Genomic DNA, 13174 nt, shown 5'->3' with positions numbered 1-13174 from the left:
ATCGAGCTAAGTTAAGTCTAAATAAATCAAACAATTAAAATAATTGTTCCCAATCTGCACAGTTCTAAACATGATCTTGTCGGGTTTCATTTTCCCGTTGCAACCCTGCAACGGCTTGGGAGACACCCATCCCAGTTACACAAGCATGCCGATGGATACAATTAGCAAGCAATCCATATAAAAAGGTAAAGCTACCAGAACTTACTGTAAACAGTTGTCGAGAAAACCTATTTGCTAAATCCAGCACAAGGTAGTCTAGCACCTTATCTGCCGCATCCTTCCAGGCCTCTGCTAAAAATCCCTTTAGTCGCACCTACCCACAAAACGGTGGGGGACTTGGGACTAGAGGAGGTTGCAATACTTTAAGGGAAGACACGTTAAAGCCAAAGGAAAGCAAAAGATAGTTTTTAGTCAGGCAGGACGAAGGTGAGAGAGGATCCGCGCACGGGATGATTGATGAAGGCTTGGGGGCACAGAAGTAGCGGGTGAGTCGCTCGCCAGGGAAGTCACTCCCCCTTGTGGTCATCCCGAGGAACCCAGAAGCAAAGCAGTGTGGCCAAGCGAAGCAGAAGTACTCTTTTGGGTAGGAATAGATACCCAAGTTAAAGGACGGGTTGAAGAAGGCCACTTAGGCAATGATTAGACTGATGGAGTGACACGACGCCTTTTCCGTTGAACCCGTAATGGCTGCTCGAGGCCCACGGAAGGAGCCGCCTTTGGAGGGGCAAGAGGCTTGGCAATTTTTCTATCCACGCTGGTGCCACCTCACTGCCGCTTGCTTGAGGACAAGGTGCTTCTCCTGAAGGGCTGACCGGTTGCTCCTCTCTGTTAGCCAAAATGGCCTGCCCCTGTAGGCAGATTATATCCTTCTTTAGCTTTGAGGAGGCGAGGGCGTGAGTTTTAAACACGATGTATTCTGCAAGGAAAGGGAAAACCTCAGTCAGTGGGGAGATAGAAGTTCAGTTGTTTGACCTTACCAAAGGGAGCTGGCAGGACGGTGTCGACTGGACTAAGCCCAAATACATAGAAAAGGCATTTGCAAAGCAAGGCGGGTAGGATGAACTGCACGTCTGTTAAGTTCTCCGAAGCAGCAGCATAAGCGGGCTCGTGATGATGGTCCCCTAATTTAGAAGAAGAAGGTAGATATGATCGCCACTCGGTCGACCAAATTACCACCGAGGTGCTTGAATAAAGAAAAAGTAGGATTTCTAGCCCTTATTAGAGGAAGGAATGTTCTTAAAGAACATGGACTTGGGTCAGGAATGAATCATGAAAAACCGGAATTCCAATATTTTGAGGTTGCAGAAGTGATAAAAAAGATGGGGAGATAAGGAGATATTCTATAGGCGGTAGATGATCACCATTCCGCACATAATACAAAAAGGCATTAGGTGCAAATTTAGAATGAGGAATATGAAAATACTGACTTAGGTCAGAAAAAATGAGGGAATGGGAAATCGAAAACCAGCATGAAGCCGATCCTTAAAGAAAGTGATGAAATCAAGGGGAGGATGATAAGGGTTGTCTTGAGGACTAGGAATGCGAAGACAGTTTAGGATCTCCAAGTTCAACTTGGTCGATGCAAGTTCATTGTTATCAATTAGAACAGAAGGTGGCATTCTAGGGGGTGAGAGTTTCTTGTGCTATAAATGGGGAGGTCCTCCCCGTTGGTTAGGTATGTGCACGCATATGCATCTTCTTCATTTCTACAATTTGCTGGGTTCTCAGTGTGACTTGAGCATCGGAGACCCTTCGCCAAGGACCTCTTCCCTAGTTTTGGGTGCTAGCGTTCCCGTGTGATTAGTCTATGGTGCGTGTAGGTCCTCTAGCCATCAACGTTCTCACCTCGTCGCCAGCACCCCCATCCGACTCAGCTTCCATATAGGATCAATCGACTACAACCCCACCCTTTCGTTCCAGCCCATGCTGTTGCTGGGCATCACCATCGGCATCGACCTCATCGTGTCTTCCCCTACCGGCTCATCATCGTGCTCATCCTCATCCTCTTCATAGGTTCTTCCTCAAGATCAATGTTCAGGGGCGTTCAGATGTGGAAGCAAGAAAGTCTCCTCAATGCGGGCCATTGAGCTACTGAAAGTGATCTAAGTTATTTAGCTACCCTCTTCACATCTTAGTGCAAAGCTAAGACAATCCAAGGAGATGATGATCAGTGCTTTGAATTTGTTTGGATTGCTTAATTTGGAAGGGATACATTGCTAGGTCTAAAAATGGTAAAGACAAATCATGGAAATTTGGCTCGTCTTGAATGTATATCCTCTATCACCGACATATTCTAATACCAAATATTTTTTTGTCGCATCATTATTTCAGATGCTATGAGAGGTGATATAAAAGAGGTTATTTCCGTTGGCGAGATATGTTCACATTTTTACTTACATACGTATCTATTGTTCACCTTCTCCACTTTTTCCTCGACCACCTCACTGACTTGATCGTCGAATGACAGAGCCACCTATCCAGCTCGCCATCTCCGCCGCTTTCAGACAGAATCAACTTTGGCGGTGTTTGTGGGAACTTCGCCTGAATCTGAAGCGCGGAGATAGAAGAAGTTGGATGACTTACCACGGTTACGTTGACGCAAGAGGATTTTGAATTGTTGATAACTCCCCGAGCGCAAAAATTGGTACAACAACAACAAGCAGCAATCGGCGATACTTTACCGCATGATCCTGCTGCGTCGATAACGGGCCCATACACTAAACAAGGAACTAGAGTAGAAGGCCCAATCGGGAACCAGCTAATTCCTCCAACGGCTGGCTTCGTGCAATAACCTACTTTACCAATAAACCTCCTGCCTATTCAACAAATCATTAATAAAACTATTATCAAAATATTAAATAAAAAAATAAAATAAATAAATAAATTTAAATTATGATAGTTTAATAATTGATCAAACAAGTAAAAATTTTAAATAATCAAATAAGTTTAAATTTAGAGTTCGATAATATCTAAAAGATCAAGTTCAAATCAAACTTAAATTGAGAAGTTTAAGATATGCTTAAATTGAGAAGACAAGAATATCTAAAGGAATGAAAGCTTAAACCAAATTTGAATCAACTAATAAAAAATAAAATAAACTTCAAAATAACTTTCACACGCTAAAACTTAACTTATTTATACTTGAACACACTAAAACCTAACTCGCCTTATTTACGGCCTAAGTCCAATATACTCTAGAAATGCTTAAGTTAACAAGTAATACTCTAGATATGTTTTTCTATCAACTAGAATGGAACCAACAAAGGCCAATTCCCATATCTATACTCCCGACGTGAAATATGCAAGGTTGCAAAACAAAATCGATTTTAATTAGACTGGCTCAATTTAATATAATTTCTGTAATGCTAATCTTGATATTTAAATTATATTTGGTTAGTGCATCAAACCCATACTATAGTGTAACGCAAGGGCAACACACATAAGGATAGCAGTAGCAAACTAGTGTGGTAAACCCTCTCCCAATAAAAAATTAATTTAACATCATAATAGACCGATGGCTCACATATCAAATATTAAATTAATAAGAATATATACTACACTTGATTTTAGCCAAAAGACTGAGAAAGATATAAATTGGGAAGTTACATCCTACCGTCTTTTAAAGATCCAAATAGCGCCCGAAGCGCATAATTCAGCGACGTGGGACTAAAGTTCCATGCTCTTCACCCTCTTTAGTATAGTCTCATGTCATAACGTGTTTTACGGAACTAGGGGTTACTCGCAGCCATCCTTATCCTCAACTGCCCATCTCTCCGCCGAAGCCCGCTGTCGATATAGCCGCTAGATTTGTTGGGATCACACTTTCCAATTTATACAAGAGGGAAAGGCTCTTGGTGGCAGCATCTGTGTATTGTCAAGACAAGAATATCTAAAGGAATGAAAGCTTAAACCAAATTTGAATCAACTAATAAAAAATAAAATAAACTTCAAAATAACTTTCGCACGCTAAAACTTAACTTATTTATACTTGAACACACTAAAATCAAACTCGCCTTATTTACGGTCTAAGTTCAATATACTCTAGAAATGCTTAAGTTCATGAGTAATACTCTAGATATGTTTTTCTATCAACCAGAATGGAACCAACAAAGGCCAATTCCCATATCTAAACTCTCGACGTGAAATATGCAAGGTTGCAAAACAAAATCGATTTTAATTAGACTGGCTCAGTTTAATATAATTTTTGTAATGCTAATCATGATATTTAAATTATATTTGGTTAGTGCATCAACCGATGACTCACATATCAAATATTAAATTAATAAGAACATATACTACACTTGATTTTAGCCAAAAGGTTGTGAAAATATATAAATTGGATAGTTACATACTACCTTCTTTTAAGAGATCCAAATCGCGCCCGAAATGCTTAATTCAACGACGTGGGACTAAAGTTCCATGCTCTTCACCCTCTTTAGTATAGTCTCATGTCATAACGTGTTTTACGGAACAGGGGGTTACTCGGAGTCATCCTTATCTTCAACTGCCCATCTCTCCGTCCGCCATCTCTCTACCAAAGCTCTATGTCGATATAGCGACTTCATTTGTTGACATCCATGTATTAGCAAGGTATCTAATGATTTTTAAAGAAGCAAAACATAAGACTTAAATTAAGAACTAACTCAATTTAATATAACTTTTATAAAGGTAATTTTGTTTATTTAAATTATATTTGGTCGGGTGCGCCAGCCTATGCAATAGTGCAATACAAAGGCGACACGCAAGGATTCCAATAGCAAGCTATTATGATGAACCCTCTCCCCATAAAAAATTAATTTAATATCATAGTGGACCAATGGCCCACGTATCAGATATTAAACTGATAAGAACAGATACTACACTTGATCTTAGCCAAAAGGCCGAGAAAGGTATGAATTGAACGACACGATCTTTCCTTGCTTTAAAGTTCTCAGTCTCATTGGAAGAGGTTGATTTAGCGACATGGGACTAAAGTTTCATTGTTCTTCATTTATCAGACCTCACCTCCTCTCCGCCTCTTGTTTCAGGTTTAAGTTCAGAACGAACGAGTACTCTCTTTCTCTTTCCTAAACAACGATCAAATCAAAAGGGGAGTGAGGGTGACGAGCACCCGACCGAGTCCGAACCTTGTGTTTAGTAGTTCCACAATAGGGAGACTCACCTTGTACGCGAGAGGATAGAACAAGTGCCGGAGCGAATGCGAGAGGGACGAGTCAAAACCCCGTCCCACGTCGCGAGGCAGTAAGCACTTGGCTCCTCCCCTTCTCGGCTGAAGCTCTCTGTCGATTTAGCGGCTCGGTTTGCCCTCTTCTCCGTGGCAGCCACCTTCCTCTCCATCTCCATCTGTTCGCCGTCGACGCCCCTCTCCTCGGTTCATCTGTTCTCCGCCCTGCCCGCAGAAGCTCCCCGATCCGTTGCATTTGCAGCTTATCCTCCTTTTCTCCTCACTTGCGCTTGCGCTCCCACGGAGAACGGGAGAAGGCATCCCCAACGCTCCCCGTTCCACTGCCGCTCAAGACGGAACCTATTTGCTATTTGCTATTTGCTATTTGCTATTTGGGTGCCGAGGTCGACCCCGCCCGATTCCAAGTTCGGTCACAAGCTCACAGTCGATCCCAGCGCCTACCACGGAGTGGAGTCCACCGTCGAGAGGGTAAGCAACTGCGCTTCCATTCCATTCCATTCCATTCCTCCTTTATTCATCATCCTTGTGCTTTGGGAATTCGTTCCTTTGATCTCCATACTTACCACTATTCCCTTTTCCTGAACCACGAAGTATTTACTTTACTGTGAGAATAAAATTTACATTTGTAGATGATCTAGTTGATGGGATCACAAGCATACTTGTGTTAGGAAATGAAGTAAAATATCAAATCTGGTTTCGGTTCCTCATCCTCACCAAGTTGATGGGATCACAAGCTAATTAAGTTTAAGTTTAAACATGCTACGCATTTGCAATTTACAGAAAGATTAGTTTGGATTTCTTTTGACATGTATTTCGAGCCTGCTTTAAACATGCTAAGTTGCGGTGATAATTTATCATTTCTGCAGATGTTTATCTTGCTTGAACAGTGATGCTGATTTTTGGTAGGGGTTTATGTGGTCGACTGTTCATCAGCAATCTAACCCCTAACACGCCTTCTCATGTTGATCGTGCTTTAAAGGGATCTTCTCTGTTTGGGATGTTTGCCTTAAACGTACTAATAATCTTCAAGAGATAAATAAAATAAAATAAAATAAAAAGGAAAAGCTACAGTAAGCTCTGGAATTTATCTTTTTCAAATGCTCCAACTCTGCACCAAATTTCTGCTTCAAAACAATTTTTCTGAACTTAATTACTGGTAATTGTGTCTCTTAACTGAATCAATAATGAGGTTCCAGTATCTTTTTCCAAACTAGCAATCTGTATTACTCCACATCCTACGAACAAGAAAATCATTTTACTCTCCTGAGTTGTGTTCCAATTGGCCTACGTGCAACGACAGTGTTGGAATTGCTAACAAATCCTTTTCTGCAAAGAAAATGATGAGTCTTTTGTTCCATACAGGAGAGGCCAAAGTGGATGCAGATTAGCTCACTTGACGAGTTAAAAACAAAGGTGGGCACGTCATTGGCATGATTCTCCTGGTCAAGATGTTTGAAAGTAGCAAAATGGTGGCAATACCTGCTAGGATGGATTTTCTATTGATACGACGAATATGCTGGGGCCCTGAAGTTGGGGAAGAAATTAAGAAGGCTAGCTAATGTGGCGGTCAAAGTCAAAGAAGGTTCAACAATCAGGGTTCGCACGGTCGTTGAGCTCGACCGAGCACATCAGCCGATCGGACCTTTTGTCCGAGCGGCTCCCGAGTCCTCCTGGCTCGATTGGAACCTGAGTCCTCTTGGTCCGATTGGATCTTCTAGACATACTACTCGATTGGGCTCTTTGTCCGACCCGATGCCGAGTCCTCAAGGTACCTAACCTTCGGTAGTCAATCGACCCGCTCAAGAGCGATGTCCGATCGAACAGCAGATATGACTCGTCCGGCTCACTGTTGAAGTGTTACAATTAATAACCCCTCAGCAGATATTTGTTTTTGGTATTTTATGTAAACGTTGTTAGAGAATCAAAGAAATTTCTATGTTGTTCGTACGGTGGAAGTTTCCACCCTACAAGCTCAGAGATGATCAGTTCAATTTAGAAAAGACTGTAGATTGGCAGAATGGTTGATCCTATTTTAGTAAGACATTGATATTCCTACAGAGATGAAGAATGGGATTATATAAGGGGTCTCCTCCTCAAGGCGTAGGTAGGCTTTGCTCTCAAAATTCAGTATTTATCATCACTGTCCTTCACTCATTTCTTTAGCACCTTCTCTAACTTGAGCGTTAGAGTGCTTGCACCGAAGAGCCTTCCCTGGCCAATCACTGAAGTCGCTTCCTTCTTTGTTCTTCTTTGACACACAGGTTCGCTCGTAGCACCAACTTTCTCTTGAGGGGATGTACCCGCTCGGGATCCTCATAAGGGAAAGGCTTCGGTTGCCAGTAACTCTCTCGATCAGGTAAGTGTGTCGTTCTGACTGGAAATCTTAGAAGACAAATTACCGAGCCTTTTTTCGACCCTTGGCGATTGGATAATATGGAGGACGATTGACTCGGAGGACCACCTGCTCAAGTTTGAAAATGCAATCATCCTCCATCAATACATGGATAGTGTCAAGCGTCGAGTGTTCTTAACTACCCTCTCTGGCTTCGCATAGAGATGGTTTAACCGACTCCTAGCGGACTCCATCTACAACTTCAAGGATTTTCAAAAGTCTTTTCTGCACCACTTTGCTAGTAGTCGCTGATATTACAAAACCACATTAAGTTTATTCTCCCTCAAGCAAGGGCCTAAGGAGGCGTTGAAGGTATACATCAAGCGGTTCAACCAAGTGCCCACGGACGTCCCTTCAACTACTCCGGAGATTTTATTGAGTGCTTTCTCCCTATAACTTACAGTTGAGGTCTTCTTCTGATCCCTGATCAAGAAGCCGCTAAGGATTTTGATCATATGCTAGGAAGGGCAACAAAGTATATCAACGTGGAGTAAGCACAATCCGCTTGATAGAAAGAGGTGGCCACGCCTGCTATTGTCTCTACCTCAGAGCGCCAAGCCCCTCTCCCTACTCCTACACACAAAGGACCCAGATCGGACCCCAGTCGCATCTCTCGAGTAGAGGACAAACATGTTTAAGCATATGGAGGTCATTTGGATCCCATTCGTCTAGCCCCGCCAATAGGTCCAACCTTCTTGCACTTAATACAGGTCGGGAACATTTAGGAGTGTTATAAGTACAATAAGAGGATGCGCCGTATGGCCAACCAAGAGTTCTGGCAGTGATCATTGTTTCCAAACAATCGGCGTAATTAACAACCGAATGAACCACCTAAAAGAGGCCCTCGAGATGCTGACCAGCCTCGGCCAGTGCTCCAACAGTAAGAAAACAAGGCCTCTAGCCTCGCCCAAGTCCAACCTAAGCGTCCCTTGACTCGGCAAAAAGAAAACTGCGCCAATGTTGCCTGGGGAGGCACAAACATGATAGGCTGTAGCCCAATCGACGAAGATTTCAACTGGGCCAGAAAGTTACACACATACTGACTGGAGATTCACACAATCGGCTGCAGCCAAGTGCAAGCACAAGGACCGGAATCAGTTTCATCCCAAATGATTTGGACGGGGTGGAATTATCCCATGACTATATCTTGACCATGAAGGTTGTTATATCCAATTATAAGATACATAGGACTTTTGTTGATATAGGAAGTTCCGCTAATATCATCTTCACAAAAGACATTCAGCCAGATGTATATTGAGAAGAGTGAACTTTAGCCCATGATGACGCCTTGGTACGTATTCACTGGCAACAAAGTGCAGTCGATCGGATAAATCAGATTGAGTGTTTCTCTGGGGAAGGAGCCCTTGATGTGAAATCGGGGCCGACCTTCATAATTGTGGATACACCCTCGGCCTATTCTATAGGATCGAAATGTGCTAGAAGATGAGGAGGGGGGGGGCAAATAGCGCTCAGCATGTCACATTTTTCAGAAATCGTTCGATTAGGATAACCCGGTAGAAATAAAGATAAATGAATAAAACAAATGCTAACACTGTTTTATTTTACTGGTTCGAAGTTTGTGACGACTTCTACTCCAAGGCCCACACTTATTGAGTGTCTACTTTGGACAATTCACTATCAGTCCGGAAATTACAACTACAAAGATGAAGTACAAGAATAATTAAAGTACTATAATATACCGACGACTTTGCAGAGTTGGAGTTTCGAGCTTTCACTCCTTGGAGCAGCTTTACGGCTTCATGGGATCATCTTTGGAGCAACACGCAAATGAGTAGACAATAATTCAAGTTTCTGTACAACATTGCTCAAAACAACCATTTATGGATTGCTGAAGGCGCCTTCATCCCCATGGAAGGCGCAACCAGCTGCGAAAGTTATCCCCAACTCGGAATCGATAACCTCCGCAGCCTGCATTGTTTATCCATCCGAAGGCGCCTTCAAGCTCACAGAAGTCACTTTCCATCCAGTCTCCAAGGCGCCATCAGGCGCATGGAAGGTGCCTCCATGCCTTTCTGTATGAGCCTTCGGCCAAGGTGCTCGAGGTGTCTCCAGCACCATGGGAGGTGCCTTGAGCATTGTTCATCTGAGAGCAACCTTTGTGTTTCAGCTCCTGCAAAACACGTTAGTCCAAATATACATACATACCCTACAAAATAGAGTTAGCATAATAAAATATGATTAATAAAATATTTGACGGTCTCTTGACTGTCCGATTCTGACTTTCAGATTTTTTCAAAATCCTAGATCGAATTGACGCCTACTGTTCTCTCATCTACTCCTCTTAGGAGACATTACCTTTTACAAGACCGGTCCTCCAGACCGTTTAGACTTTTGCTCAGTGGTTGACACTTCAAGACTTCATGTTGAACATCTGATCCATGACCAATCTAGTCTTCCACCTGATGTCTATGACCTCAAGGATTTTCACCTAGGGTCCTCGACTCTAGTATTTCGACCAAAGTCCTTGACCCGCTAAGATTTCTCTCAATCCCCTAGACCAGGACTTCTTTGCCTAATGCAGCTAGGATTTCATGCCTGCCAAGCCTCAATTAGGACTTTCCTGCACACTCAGTCACATTTGTTACATCACACGACAACTTAACTTTGAAACTTTTTCCATGATCAAAACTTGGGTTTCATCGTTTGGTGCTTTCTACACTAACATATTATGTGATTTTAGGTCAATCGGCGTTGAACTTGTTTCGAGCGGTCGTCTCGACTTTCTGTCAAAAGATCAAATTCCCAATGGATGACCAGGTGGGTTAAGTAAGAGGAGATCAGCTGGTGGTGCGCAAGTGCTACATCGACGTCGTTAAGACCGAAGCTCGCGTATCTCTTAAGATCCAGCGAACAGAGGTCAACGCAATACATGAAGTGCCCCGGTGTTAATATACGAATAAAAAGAAGAAGTGAAGATCTATCATGGCCGACCGGAGGCTACTAGTCAAATAGAAGTTGACCTGACCCCCGAGGTCAAGATAGAACTAATCGCGTGTTTAGCGTGCAACAATGATATATTCACTTTAACGTCCCAGGAGATTATTGACATATCTCCAACCGTTATGGAGCATGTGCTCCATATCCTACCGGATGCTCGACCAGTTAAGCAAAGGAAGAGAGATTTTAGAGTTGAGCAAAACAAGATCATTCGGTCAGCGGCTCAATTCCTGACTCTTGTGTCTTAGTGTCGAGTTATAAGCGGGTTTCCCTATGCCCTTGGACTGTCCAGTCGGAGATTTAATTTCAGACTATTGAAGCAGAACGTCGAGTTATAAGTGGATTTCCCCTTGCCCTCCGACCATTTGTTCGGAGGTTCAATTCCAGACACTCGATCCTTAGTGCCGAGTTATAAGGGGGTTTTCTCGTGTCCTATCAACTGGAGGTTCAATTCCAGACACCCGAGCTTTACTGTCGAGTTATAAGTGGGTTTTACTGTGCCCTTTGACCATCTAGTCGAAGGTTCAATTCTAAACTCTCGAGCCTTAACACCAAGTTATAAGCGGGTTTCCCCGTACCCTTCGACCATCTGATTGATGGTTAAATTCCAAATTCTCGAGCCTTAGCACCGAGTTAGAAGTGGATTTCTCTGTGCCCTTCAACTATTCAGTCGGAGGTTCAATTCTCGACTCTACAGCCTTAGCACCGAGTTATAAGTGGGATTCCCCTTGCCCTTTCGTCGAGTTATAAGTGGATTTCTTTGTGCCTTAATCCATCCAATCAGAGGTTCAATTCCAGGCTCTCGATGTTGGTGCAATATTCCCTAGGTCAAGGTTGACCTGGTTGACTGAGGTTGAATTTGGTCAAGCTCGAGTCTTGATGTTTGAGTTTCGATGTTTGATAATACATCGAGACAAGACATGGAGATTGCAGGTGCAATTGTTCATGTGGGAGATTGTGAAGAAGAGTCAAGTAGGTCAAGGTGGACTGGATACTTGACTGAAAAATCCTGGTGAGTGAAGCCAGGTGAAAGTCCTAACTGGGAGGTTAGGCAGAGAAAATCCTAGTGAGTGAAGCTAGGTAGAAGGAAAGTCCTGGTGTGAAGCTATGCAGAAGGAAAATCCTAGTGAGTGAAGGAAGGTGAAAGTCCCGGTGAGTGAAGCCGGGCGGCTGGAAAATCCTGGTGAGTGAAGCCAGGTGAAAGACCTAATCAGTGAAACTAGGCAGTATGGAAAGTCCTGGTAAGTGAAGCCAGGTAAATGAGAAGTCCTAATGAGAATAGCGCTGGCCTTGCGGGGCTCGGACCCCTGTTAGCTTGACTTAGACTTCGATTTGGGTTTGGAAGTGATTTTTGTTCTCTCCTCGCGAGGCCTTGACGATTCGGTCAAGGGAGGTGGTAGTAAGGAAATGGACAATGACGCTATGGGTCTGGTTGGTGTGGGAGGATCTAGCAACATCTGAGCGGGATAGGTGGGATCTTAACAACCGACCTCGTGCATAGGAGCGGTTGGCACCGAACTCTCTCCTCGCTTAGACAATGGGTGAGGTACAGACATGCCGGTGGAGATTTGGCGTGTAGGTGTAGCCGATCAACGTCTCTTGTGACGAATACGCATAGGCATGTCGGAGGTGGTGGACTCGGAAGGGACTTGTTCCGGACCAAGAAAGGCCGAGGAGGCGACAATTCTCTAGTATTGACCATCGCATAGCTACTCGTGGCCCTGTTGGCACAATTATTGTCGATCAGCTCCTCAATTGAGGCGAGCGTCAAGGAATCACAATGAGCCAGCTCGGTTTCCCGCTAGACTTCCGCGCGTCGATTTATCTCTTCATTGTCCAACTTGGTGGACTCAGATACACACGCTTTCTAGCTGCAAAACAAGAAAATGAAATCAGTTAGATATGACACCGGAGGGAAGTTGAATTTCTTATCAAAGTTGTAGGGTAGTCCAGGTCGAATGGGTCTGAGCCAAAAATGTACAAGAAACTCTCTAGGAGCACCTTGTGGATGTTGAATTTTAGACCGGATAGAATCTCTGAGGCGGTGATATTCATGGGCTCCCATCGGAATTCACCTAGTTCAGGCGTTGGGGGTAATTCCATCTACCAGCCGATCGGAGATGAAACATGAGAGACTGATCAAAGATAAAAGTAATGAGATTTTCAACTTTTGTTAGAAGTAGACGTTTTATCAAAGAAGACGAAACCCGTCCTGGCTTGAAGAAGGAAAATGCCCAGTTCGGATTTCTAGGATAATAAAAATTGTAAAAGGCGCGGGGGTGTAGAGGGACACGGTATAATCGAAAGAGAATAGCGACTGATCCTGCCCTGAAGCTGAATAGATGGCCACCGGGGAACAACGCTGAGGTGGCTCTTCGTCTACACTGATGCTCCATCGCTCCTGCAACCACAAGTCATTAGTGCCAAGCCGAGAGGGTTCCTGGCAACGGCCCTCCGATGCTCAAGTCACACACCGGCAAGTGAAGAGAATAGAGGAAGCAAAGAAGTGAATGGTGGTGCCAAAAGACGTATGCGCGTACCTCCGCGGATGGCTGCTTCCCTCCTTATATAGAGCTTCGACGGGTTGAGTACACACTTCCCGGGCGGATGCGCATCCCCAAACTTTCCCCAAAAGCTAA

At 43.7% G+C, this 13174-nt stretch overlaps 2 non-coding genes and 1 pseudogene across 2 annotated transcripts; all 3 read right to left on the bottom strand.

Annotated features, from left to right (window-relative positions):
- Nucleotides 1-3391: 3391 nt before the first annotated feature.
- Nucleotides 3392-3591, bottom strand: LOC121983672. Its single transcript, XR_006112690.1, has one exon. It is a non-coding gene; the product is annotated as a U2 spliceosomal RNA (small nuclear RNA).
- Nucleotides 3592-4234: 643 nt separating this feature from the next.
- LOC121983407 lies at nt 4235-4331 on the bottom strand (annotated as a pseudogene).
- Nucleotides 4332-4696: 365 nt separating this feature from the next.
- LOC121983447 lies at nt 4697-4893 on the bottom strand. Its single transcript, XR_006112499.1, has one exon. It is a non-coding gene; the product is annotated as a U2 spliceosomal RNA (small nuclear RNA).
- Nucleotides 4894-13174: the final 8281 nt, after the last annotated feature.

The sequence above is a fragment of the Zingiber officinale genome, chromosome 5A (genome assembly GCF_018446385.1).
Source record: "Zingiber officinale cultivar Zhangliang chromosome 5A, Zo_v1.1, whole genome shotgun sequence".
NCBI lineage: Eukaryota > Viridiplantae > Streptophyta > Magnoliopsida > Zingiberales > Zingiberaceae > Zingiber > Zingiber officinale.
This window is presented reverse-complemented; position numbering and strand designations above follow the sequence as displayed.